Genomic DNA, 11,032 nt, shown 5'->3' with positions numbered 1-11,032 from the left:
TTTGAATGCCTTTTATTCCTTTTTGTTGCCTGATTGCTGAGGCTAGGACTTCCAGTACTATGTTGAATAGCAGTGGTGAGAGTGGACATCCCTGTCTTGTTCCTGATCTTAGGAGAAAAGCTCCCAGTATTTCCCCATTGAGAATGATATTTGCTCTGGGCTTTTTAGATGGCTTTTAAGATGCAGAGGAATGTTCTCTCTATCCCTACACTCTGAAAAGTTTTCATCAAGATTGGCTGCTGTATTTTGTGAAATGCTTTCTCTGCATGAATCATATGGTTCTTGTTTTTCTCTTGTTGAGTAATATTTATTTAAAGAGAAAGATTACATGTCTTTGTTTTTTGTCTCTAAGTATTCTTTCATTTTCTGCTCTTGCTTGTAATTGTTTTCTGCATACTTGAAGTTTATTCTGATATATTGTTATTTTTTCTAACTTTTAAGTTGAACGATTATCTCATTATGTGTTTATTTTAATTGCCTTTTGATTTTAGAACAGCTTTATATTTATAGAAAAATTATGGAAGACAGTAGATTTCTCACATAACCCAACCCAATTTTCTCTTCTATTAACATATTGCATTACTATTGTGCATTTGTTACAGTGAATACACTAGTATTGATACATTATTATTAATTGAAATTCATATTTGATTCAGACTTTCTTAGTTTTTACTTAATATCCTTTTTTCTGTTCCAGGACCCTATCTAGGACACTACATACAAGCCCTTATGTCCCCTAGGCTCCCCTTGGCTGTAACAATTTTTCTTGGTTTTGATGACTGTGGAGGCCGAGAAAATTAAGGCCATTCCACTTTAAGTTCAGTGTTAGCACAAGTACAGCCATCCCAGGCCGCTGTGAATAAGAGCTGAACTTTACCTTACTTCAGTTACAGGAAGAAAACAGCTTGCAGCTTAATGTCCTAGAAAGCCCCATATTGGAATAAAAACAGAGCCCTAGCCAGTGGCAGGAAGCCCCTATTAGAATAAGAATAGAGCTCAATGCCCTTGAAGGCCCCATATCAAAATGTAAACAGAACTTGAGGAATTGCTCCAGCCCTTCTGGAGGTCCCCTAGACCAGCCCTTAAAACTAAGCTGAAACCCACCTCGGGGTCCAAGTCCCTGCTCGGCTGTGTCGGATGTACTTGGACCCAAGCTGGAGCTTGTAAATAAACCCTCGTGTGTTTGCAACGGTATCACCTCCTCGGTGGTTTCTCGGATTCGCAATCTTGGGCACAACAATGACCTTGATAATTTTGAGGATAATTGCCAGGTAGAATGTCTCTTACTTAGGATTTGTCTAATGTTTTCTCATCATTAGACTAAAGTCATGAGTTTTAGGGAGGAGCAGCACACAGAGTAAGTGCTATTTTCATTTCAGCATATCAAGGATATACACTATTAACATGAATTATCATTGTTGATGTTAACTTTAGCAAATCTAACACACAACTTGTGTTTGGATTTCATTCCCTCCTGAGTTTCTGATTCAGTAAGACTGAGGTAGACTAACAACTTTCCAAGTGATGTTGAGACTAATAGTCTGGGGACCATACTTTGTATGAGAACCACTATTGTAAAGGAAAAGAATGAATTGTGGGCAGTGACTGGCCCATAAAAGATGGTGAATTTTACTCTCTAGCACTATGCCTCAGTATATCTGATTTAAACAAGCAAAACAAACAAAAAAATTTAAAATATTATTTAGAAAGATGACTACTATGCTTTCTGGGACAATCATCCTGGCTCTCTTACCTTCTAGTTGAAGGATGATGCATGCATTCCTTATCAATTCTGTGCCTCTATTTCTTTATATACAAAATGTAGATGATAATTCTTTTGACTTGATAGAGCTTTCTGAGGACTGAAATAGTACTTGGCATATGGTAACATTAAATCTATGTTAGCTAGTAATATAATACAGTGGGGATGTCTCCTTAAAATGAAAGGGAAAATTATTAGGTGAGTATTGTCAAAGACCACCAGAGTTAATAAAATAATAGACCAGATTATTAACCATGATTTTATTGTTAATAGAATAGATGTGGGGAAACATATAGTAAGATTTTTATTTATAACCGAGTTGTAGTCAGAGTTGATTATGCCTGAAAATGCAAATGGCAAGTTTTATTCAAGCTTGCCCTTACAGAGCTGTGTGACGTTGTGGAGGCCGAGAAAATTAAGGCCATTCCACTTTAAGCTCAGCGTTAGCCCACGTCCAGCCATCCCATGCCCCTGTGAAGAAGAGCTGAACTTTACCTTACTTCAATTACAGGAAGAAAACAGCTTACAGCTTAACACACTAGAAAGCCCCATATTAGAATGAGAACAGAGCCCAGGCCAAGGGTAGGAAGCCCCTATTAGAATGAGAACAGAGCTCAATGCCCTTGAAGGCCCCATATCAGAATGTAAACAGAACTTGAGAAATTCCTCCCCCCCTTCTGGAGGTCCCCTAGACCAGCCCTTAAAACTAAGCTGGAGCCCACCTGGGGGGTCCAAGTCCCTGCTCCGCTGTGTCGGGTGTACTTGGACCCAAGCTCGAGCTTGTAAATCAACCCTCGTGTGTTTGCAACAGTGTCGGCTCCTTGGTGGTTTCTCAGATTCGCAATCTTGGGCACAGCAACGTCATAGAATTTGACTTAATGTATGATATAAATATTCACAAATAAATCCAATTGTGACATTGCTGAAAAAAAATATTATTACAATTCCTTAAATGGGTTGATACTAGGCCTTAATTAGTTCCTCTACTTAATGTATCTGTTTATGTGATCTTTGGAATGAGTTAGACTAGTGGTTTTCAAATATAACATGCTTCAGAATCATCTCGAGGGCTAATTAAAATACAAATTATAGATGCCCCACTTTCAGAGTTTATGATTCACTGGGTTTGAGGTGGCATCTGAGATTTTGCATTTTTCAACTGTCAATGATATTGATGCTGCTGGTCCAGGGCTATCACATTTTGAGAACTGTTTGGTTAAAACTATGTGGGAAGACTATTACAAACCTGTGGCATCCTACAATCCTTTAACAATTCATGGATGCCTTTTAAGGTATGGGGTCTTTGAATAGACTGCCTTGCCTTGTCAGAGAATTGTAAAGACTTATTCACCTATTTCCATGTCCCTCTGGGAAAAAAAAAAAAAAAACTGCAGGTAACCCTCCTGACACATTGTTGCTGTCATGGGTGTGGCTAGAAGCTTCCCAAAGTAAAAAGCTAACCACCTCTGTGACTCTTCAAGCTTTGCTCTCACTGTTGCTCCAAGGACAGCCCTCTATCAAATGCGGCCAGTGATCTCCTCTCTATCAAATTAGTAAGGTTCAGGCCTTTTGCCTCCTGCCTCAAGCTTTTCTATTCTACCCAGAAATTGGTCCTAGAGCTACTTAAAATGTCAATCTGAGCATTCAACTTCTTGCTTAAAAACTATAAAACTCTCCTGAATATCCTGCCTGCAGGATATACACCGAACACTTCACGTTTTGTCTTTGCCCACAGGACTCGCTAGCCATGTCTTGCATTACATTGATCCAAGCTGTGTGAAGTTCTCTTAATGCTCTAGTCTGTTTTCCTCATTGATCCTTATTAGCACTGCTTTATGGCCTGGGATGCTGTTTCTCTCCCGTTCTACATCTGATTGGTGAGAGCCTGGGGCACTGATTCTCAGCTCGGACCTCATCTACTGCATGATTCTCAATTCCACAGGTAGAAGTGACCCAACCTTGTGCATAGTTCCATCTTAGATTTGTCACACTGTGTTTGACTTACCTGGGTACATATCTAAATATCTCTTCTGGGAGGAACCAGGTTATACCAGGTAACAGCTGCAAAGAGGACTTCTTTCAGAAAGTAAACATTTATTTGTCCACATTTGCAATTTAATGAGTCTGTGTGTCTTAGCAATACACTCACGCAACTTTGAATATGCCAAATGTTTATTTTTTTTTTTCCAAATACCACAATGGAAGTTGAATTGGGAGTATCTATTTTCTTGTTCTTCCAGCCTGGATCCTTCAGCAGGTTGGATTCTAGAATCATTTACCTATTCTGGGCTGAGTCACTGCAGCTCTGTAAGTCAATCTGCCCAAGGCAGAATTTCAGCACCACCATTCACCAAAGTTTTAGTGAAGTTATCCTAGAACCAAGCCTTATGTTATAATGTTGGACAAGGGGCTCTACCCTTTACTCTGATGCCTAACTGGGCCCTCTGCTCTGAATTTTCTCCTTGATTACCTTCAGATGTCCTATATCGGTGTCCATGTTTATGTTTTTTCTGTATGCATTGCTATTTCACTATGGAAAAGAACATTTCTGTGGGTGTGCTAAATGTGCTTATGCAGAGAGCAATTAACTCTCTATCTAGCCATTAGAAGCAGCTCATCAGACCTCTGCCTTTGGATGTCAAGAGTCTACAACATGACTTATAATTTGCCTTTCTGATTTCTTTATATTTACTTCATACATGGAGAAAAAGGTCAGATTTAACAGAAAATGCTTACTTATCAGCAAATAGAAGAAAGTCCTTGCAAAATCTAATCAGTTTGTTTATAAAGATATTAATGAAAGTTTCTTTCTTAAAAAGATGTGGAAAGGTCTGTTCTGTTTGGTTTTGTTTGTTTTTTCATTTTTACTGCTTGTCACTATAATAGTTCTTTTTAAAAAAACGCTACTTTGTCTGGGTTTTTTTTTCTATTTCCTTTGCATTGCATTTTCTCATGTCTATTTTTCTAGAATACTTATTAAATGGGTCTTTGAATATCTAGGTACCTTTGAATATCAGGTACATATTAATTCTTCTACATTTTATGTCTTCTTGACCTTTGCAGTAATCTGTCCCCCCCAAAATTCTTTACTTCATCTCCTAGGTGGCTGATTTGAAATTTTACTTTAATATCTAGAGAATTTATTATTTCAATAATTATGTGATTAACTTCTAAGTGTAAAAATTTCTCCTTTTTCAAAGCAGCCAATTTTAAAATAGGTATAACATTCTACTGAATAATGATGAGCAAACCAATCATTCACCTTTTAAAGTTTTTTGAGAAGGAGGGATAAGATGGTGGAGGAGTAGGGGTCCTCAACTCACCTGGCCCCACCAACTCACCTAGATAACTTTCAAACCATCCTGAAACATCTCCAACCTGACACCTAAAGAGAGAACAGCTGGAATGCAACAGAGAAAAGTTTTTGCTTCAAACAAGATAGGAAGGCGGGAAATAAACAAAAAACAAAAAAACAATAAAAAAACAGAATAAAGTGAGGGAGGGGAACCACGAGTATTCAGGCTAAAGGGGAGCAGCAAAAGCCTCCAGGGCAGGAAAGCCCAGGCCCGGAGAAGCAGGAACTTTAAAAATTCACTCTGGAGTTTTCCCTGATGGAAAAGTGCTTAGCAGGGAAATTGGACAGAACCGCAGGAAGGGCAGTGAAGCCTCCAGATTCCGAGAGTCACATAAGAGGAGCGGCGCCTGGGGGAAAGGCACTGCAAACCGTGGTCTGGTATCCGTAAAGGGCTGAGCACCACAGCCCTCTGGGACATTTGAGAGAAACCAGTGGGTTAGGTGGGCCTCCTCTGGATGGAGGTGGCTGTGCCCTATTCCCTGCAGGAGAGACAGTCGCTGGGAGCACAGTTCCAGCAGCACAGGGCCCCAGATCCCAGGGCTCCAAGTGGACACAGCTGGGATCCTGTGCTGCCCCCAGGACAGGTGGAGGCAGGGAGGGCCCAAGACAGCGAGGACTCTCCTGCTGCTGGGCGCCCCCACGCTGTGCAGATCAGTGCCCCCCACCACTCTGGGAGCATCCAGGCCAGTGCAGACTGGGAGACTGGTTAGTTACTGTGGGAGCTGACTCCAGAGCTAGAGATCTGGCCGCTGCCAGTGTTGTTCTTCCTCCTTGTTTCACTGTGTGCCTGGGAAAGGCAGAGCCATCAGGGAAGAGGGGCTTCACCAGGTAAACAGCTCCCACTGATCCCTGCACCTGGCAGGAGGCGGGGCAGCTCCCCCAGGCACACACACCTGAGAATCAGCACAGCAGGCCCCTCCCCCAGAAGACCAGCTGGAAGGACAGGGGAAGAACAAGTTCTTGACCAAGCATCACTGGAAAGCTCCAGAACTGAGGGAAAATAGTATATAGAACTAGAGGGTCCATTTTTTTCTTTTTCCATTATGACTTATTTTTATTTTTATTTTATTATTATTATTTTTTGAAGATTTTATTATTTATTCATGAGAGACACAGAGAGAAAGAGAGGCAGAGACACAAGCAGAGGGAGAAGCAGGCTCCTCGCAGGGAGCCTGCCGTGGGACTGGATCCTGGGTCTCCAGGGTCACGCCCTGGGCTGAAGGTGGTGCTAAACCGCTGAGCCACCCGGGCTGCCCTATGACTTATTTTTATATCAGACTAAAAATTTCCAATATTTTAACCTTTTCTCACCTTAACTTACAATATTTTACCAGCTCCTCATTTTTAAGTTTTTTCCTTTTTGACTTTCATATTTTTACAGTTACATGTCTTAGATATACTTTTCGTTTCTGGGTTCCCTTCAATGTATTTAATTTAATTTCAGTAGATATACAAGATATGTTTTTTTTATTATTTTTTTATTTTTTATTTTAAATTTATTTCTGCCTCATTTTGTTTTATAATGGTGGAAATTAGTACTTTCTAAAACACAACCAACATACACCCAGAACCAAGTGGAACACCATGTTAGTTTATTTTGTGAGATTATATTCTCTCTTCTTTTCCATTCTGCCTGCGGGACCAAGAAATTTAACAAAAATCCCCTACCCCTGGACAAGCAGAGCTGGACTAACTCCATTTTGTGCTACACCCACCATCTCATGTATAACCCCCACATGACCTGCTTATTGTTTAAGGCACTCCCCATCCCAGTCAAGCTGCTGAGCACACCCTTACTGGAAACCGGCTCATAAGAATGTAAACCCCACCTTTTGCCCGCCAAACCTGCGCACCAATTCTGACCAGAGTGATAGGCTAGTTCAAAAGGTCCCTGTAGGGTAAATTGTAATTCAATTGGCCACCTGCGTGTGAACTGACATGACTATGCAACTTTCTGTGTGCGTTACAATCTCATTGGCCATTGGTCCCTACAAAACTGCTACGCCTCTTTTTTTTTTTTTTTTTAAGACTTATTTTTGTTTATTTATGATAGACATAGAGAGAGAGAGGAAGAGACACAGGCAGAGGGAGAAGCAGGCTCCATGCAGGGAGCCCGACACGGGACTGATCCTGGGACTCCAGGATCCCACCCTGGGCCAAAGGCAGGCCCGAAACCGCTGAGCCACCCAGGGATCCCTGCTATGCCTCTTAACCTTGGGGTCTAAGTCCCTGCTCCGCTGTGTTGGGTATACTTGGACCCAAGCTCAAGCTTGCAAATAAACCCTTGTTCACTTGCATGGGTGTCAGCTCCTTGGTGGTTTCTCAGATAGGCAATCTTGGACACAACACTGCCCACCTCTTTTATCTTTTTTATGTTTTAGTGGTCAATGTTGGGGCTTTATAAGTATTCCTGGTTTATATAAATTTGGGTTTGAGCATCTTATAATTTACAGAACAAAATACACTCAGAGCCAAGAAGGTGACCCTTTAGAACCCCTTAGGTAGACTGCATTCTCTTCCCACTACCATTTCCTCACCACCACCATCCTTCCTCCTTTTCTTTTCAACTTCTTCCTCTTTTCTTTACTTTTTTTCTTTTTATTTTTTCTTCTTTGCTTTGATTTTTGGCTTTTTACTTTTATTATTTTGTTTTAAAATTTGTTTTTCACTTTAGCGGTCCTTTTGTTTTATTTTGTTCTGTTCTTTTATTTTATTTTTCTGGTTTCTGACCTCTTCAGAATCATCTAGGGTATATTTTACTCAGGTTGTGGTTGATATTTTTGACTCAGCCTGCTCATACAGCCAGTCTGCACTGGAGAAAATGAGTAGAAGGGAGATGTCACCACAAAATAAAGAACTGGAAACAGTATTCTCTGCCACAGAGTTACAGCATTTGGATTTCAATACGATATCAGAAATTCAATTCAGAAGTATAATTTTAAAGCCACTGGTGCTCTGGAAAAAAGCATAAAGGACTCTAGAGACTTAGTTACTGCAGAATTGAGATCTAATCAGGCTGAAATTAAAAATAGATTAAATGAGATGCAATCCAAACTGGATGTTCTAACTGTTAGGGTTAATGAGGTGGAAGAGACAATGAGTGACATAGAAGACAGGTTGATGGCAAGGAAGAAAGCTGAGGAAAAAAGAGAAAAACAATTAAGAGCCCATGAGGAAAGGCTTAGGGAAATAAATGATAGCTTGAGAAGGAAGAATATACATCTAATTGGGATGCCAGAAGAGACAGAGACAGAGAGAGAGGAATACAAAATATATTTGAACAACTCATAGCTGAGAACTTCCTAAATCTGGGGAAGGAAACAGGCATTCAAATCCAAAAGATAGAGAGCACCTCTCAAAAAATCAATAAAAACCATTCAACACCTCAACATTTAATAGTGAAACTTGCAAATTTCAAAGATAAAGAGAAAATCCTTAAACCAGCATGAGACAAGAGATTCTTAACTTATATGAGGAGAAAGATTCCCCATGTAAGTTAATCAGATTAATAGCAGACCTCTCCACAGAGACCTGGCAGGCCAGAAAGGTCTGGCAGGATATATTCAGGGTCCTAAATGAGAAGAACCTACAGCCAAGAATGCTCTATTCAGCAAGGCTCTCATTCAGAATAGAAGGAGAGATAAAGATAGGCAGAAACTGAAAGAATATGTGACCACTGAACTGGCTCTGCAAGAAATATTAAGGGAGACTCTGTAAAAGAAAGAGGAAGCCCAAAGTAATAAGCCACAAAAACAGGGACTGAATAGGTATTATGATGACACTAAATTCATATCTTTCAATGGTAACTCTGAATGTGAATGGGCTAAATGATCCTATCAAAAGACACAGGATATTGGACTGGATAAAAAAAAGCAAGACTCATCTATTTGCTATCTACAAGAGACTCATTTTAGATCTAAGGACACCTACAGTCTGAAAATGAAAGGTTGGAGAACCATTTACCATTCAAATGGTTCTCAAAAGAAAGCTCCAGCAGCAATCCTCATATCAGATAAATTAAAATTTATCCCAAAGACGATAGTAGAGATGAAAAGGGACACTATATCATAATTAAAGGGTCTATCCAAAAGAAGACCTAATAATCATGAATATTTATGCCCCTAATGTGGGAGCTGTCAAGTATATCAATCAATTAATAACCAAAGTAAAGACGTACTTAGATAACAATACACTAATAGTAGGAGACTTCACATGGCACTTTCTGCAAGTGACAGATCTCCTAAGCACAACATCACTAAAAAACAAGAGCTTTAAATAATGCACTGGACCAGATGGATTTCACAGATATATAAAGAACTTTGCATCCGAATGCAACTGAATACACATTCTTCTCAAGTGCACATGGAACACTCTCCAGAATAGACCACATACTGGGTCACAAATCAGGTCTCAACCGACTCCAAAAATTGGGATTGTCCCCTGCATATTTTCAGATCACAATGCTTTGAAACTCAATCACAAGAAGAAATTTGGAAGAAACTCAAACACATGGAGATTAAAGGGCATCCTACTAAAAGATGAATGGATCAACCAGGAAATTAAAGAAGAATTAAAAAGATTCACATAAACTAATGAAAATTAAGATACAACCATTAAAAATCTTTGGGATGCAGCAAATGCAGTCCTATGAAGGAAATACATCACAATACAAAACCAGCAAGTAAAACCTACACCAGGCAGAAGAAGAGAGATAATAAAGACTCAAGCGGAACTCAATAAAATAGAGACTCGAAGAACTGTAGAACAGATCAACAAAACCAGGAGTTGGTTCTTTGAAAGAATTAATAAGGTAGATAAACCCCTACCCAGATTTATTAAAAATAAAAAAGACTCAAATTAATAAATTCATGCATGAAAGAGATCACAACCAACAGGAAATACAAATGATCTAAAAAACATATTATGGGCAGCTTTATGCCAACAAATGAGGCAATTTAGAAGAAATGGGTACCTTCCTGGAAAACCATAAATTACCAAAACTGGAACAGGAAGAAATAGAAAACCTGAACAGGCCAATAACAACCAAGGAAGCTAAAGCAGTTATCAAAACCCTCCCAAGACACAAAAGTTCAGGACCAGATGGCTTCCCAGGGGAATTCTATCAAAAGTTTAAATAAGAAATAATACCTACTCTACTAAAGCTGTTCCGAAGGGTAGAAAGGGACAGAATACTTCCAAACTCATTTTATGAGGCCAGCATCACCTTAATTCCAAAACCAAAGACTCCACCGAAAAGGAGAATTATATACCAATATCCCTGATGAACACAATCCCTGATGCAAAAATTCTCAACAAGATCCTACCAAATAGGATTCAAAAGTACATTCAGAAGATTACTCACCACGACCAAGTAGGATTTATCCCCGGGATGCAAGGCTGGTTCAACACTCATAAAGCAATCAATGTGATTGATCATATCAACAAGAGAAAAAACAAGAACCATATGATCCTCTCAATAGATGCAGAGAAAGCATTTCACAAAATACAGCATACAGCATCCAATCCTGATAAAAACTCCTCAGAGTGTAGGGATAGAGGGAACATTCCTCAGCATCTTAAAAGCCATTAACAAAAAGCCCACAGAAAATATTATTCTCAATGAGCAAACACTGGGAGCCTTTCCCCTAAGATCAGGAACAAGACAGGGATGTCCACTCTCACCACTGCTATTTAACATAGTACTGGAAGTCCTAGCCTCAGCAATCAGACAACAAAAAGAATAAAAGGCATTCAAATTGGCAAAGAAGAAGTCAAACTCTCCCTCTTCACAGATGACATGATACTGTACATAGAAAGCCCAAAAGCCTCCACCCCAAGATTGCTAGAACTCATACAGCAATTCGGCAGCGTGGCAGGATACAAAATCAATGCCCAGAAGTCAGTGGCATTTCTAT

This window comes from Canis aureus, chromosome 14 (genome assembly GCF_053574225.1).
Source record: "Canis aureus isolate CA01 chromosome 14, VMU_Caureus_v.1.0, whole genome shotgun sequence".
Taxonomy (NCBI): Eukaryota; Metazoa; Chordata; class Mammalia; order Carnivora; family Canidae; genus Canis; species Canis aureus.
The sequence above is the reverse complement of the archived record's forward strand: the minus strand, read 5'-3'. Positions refer to the sequence as shown.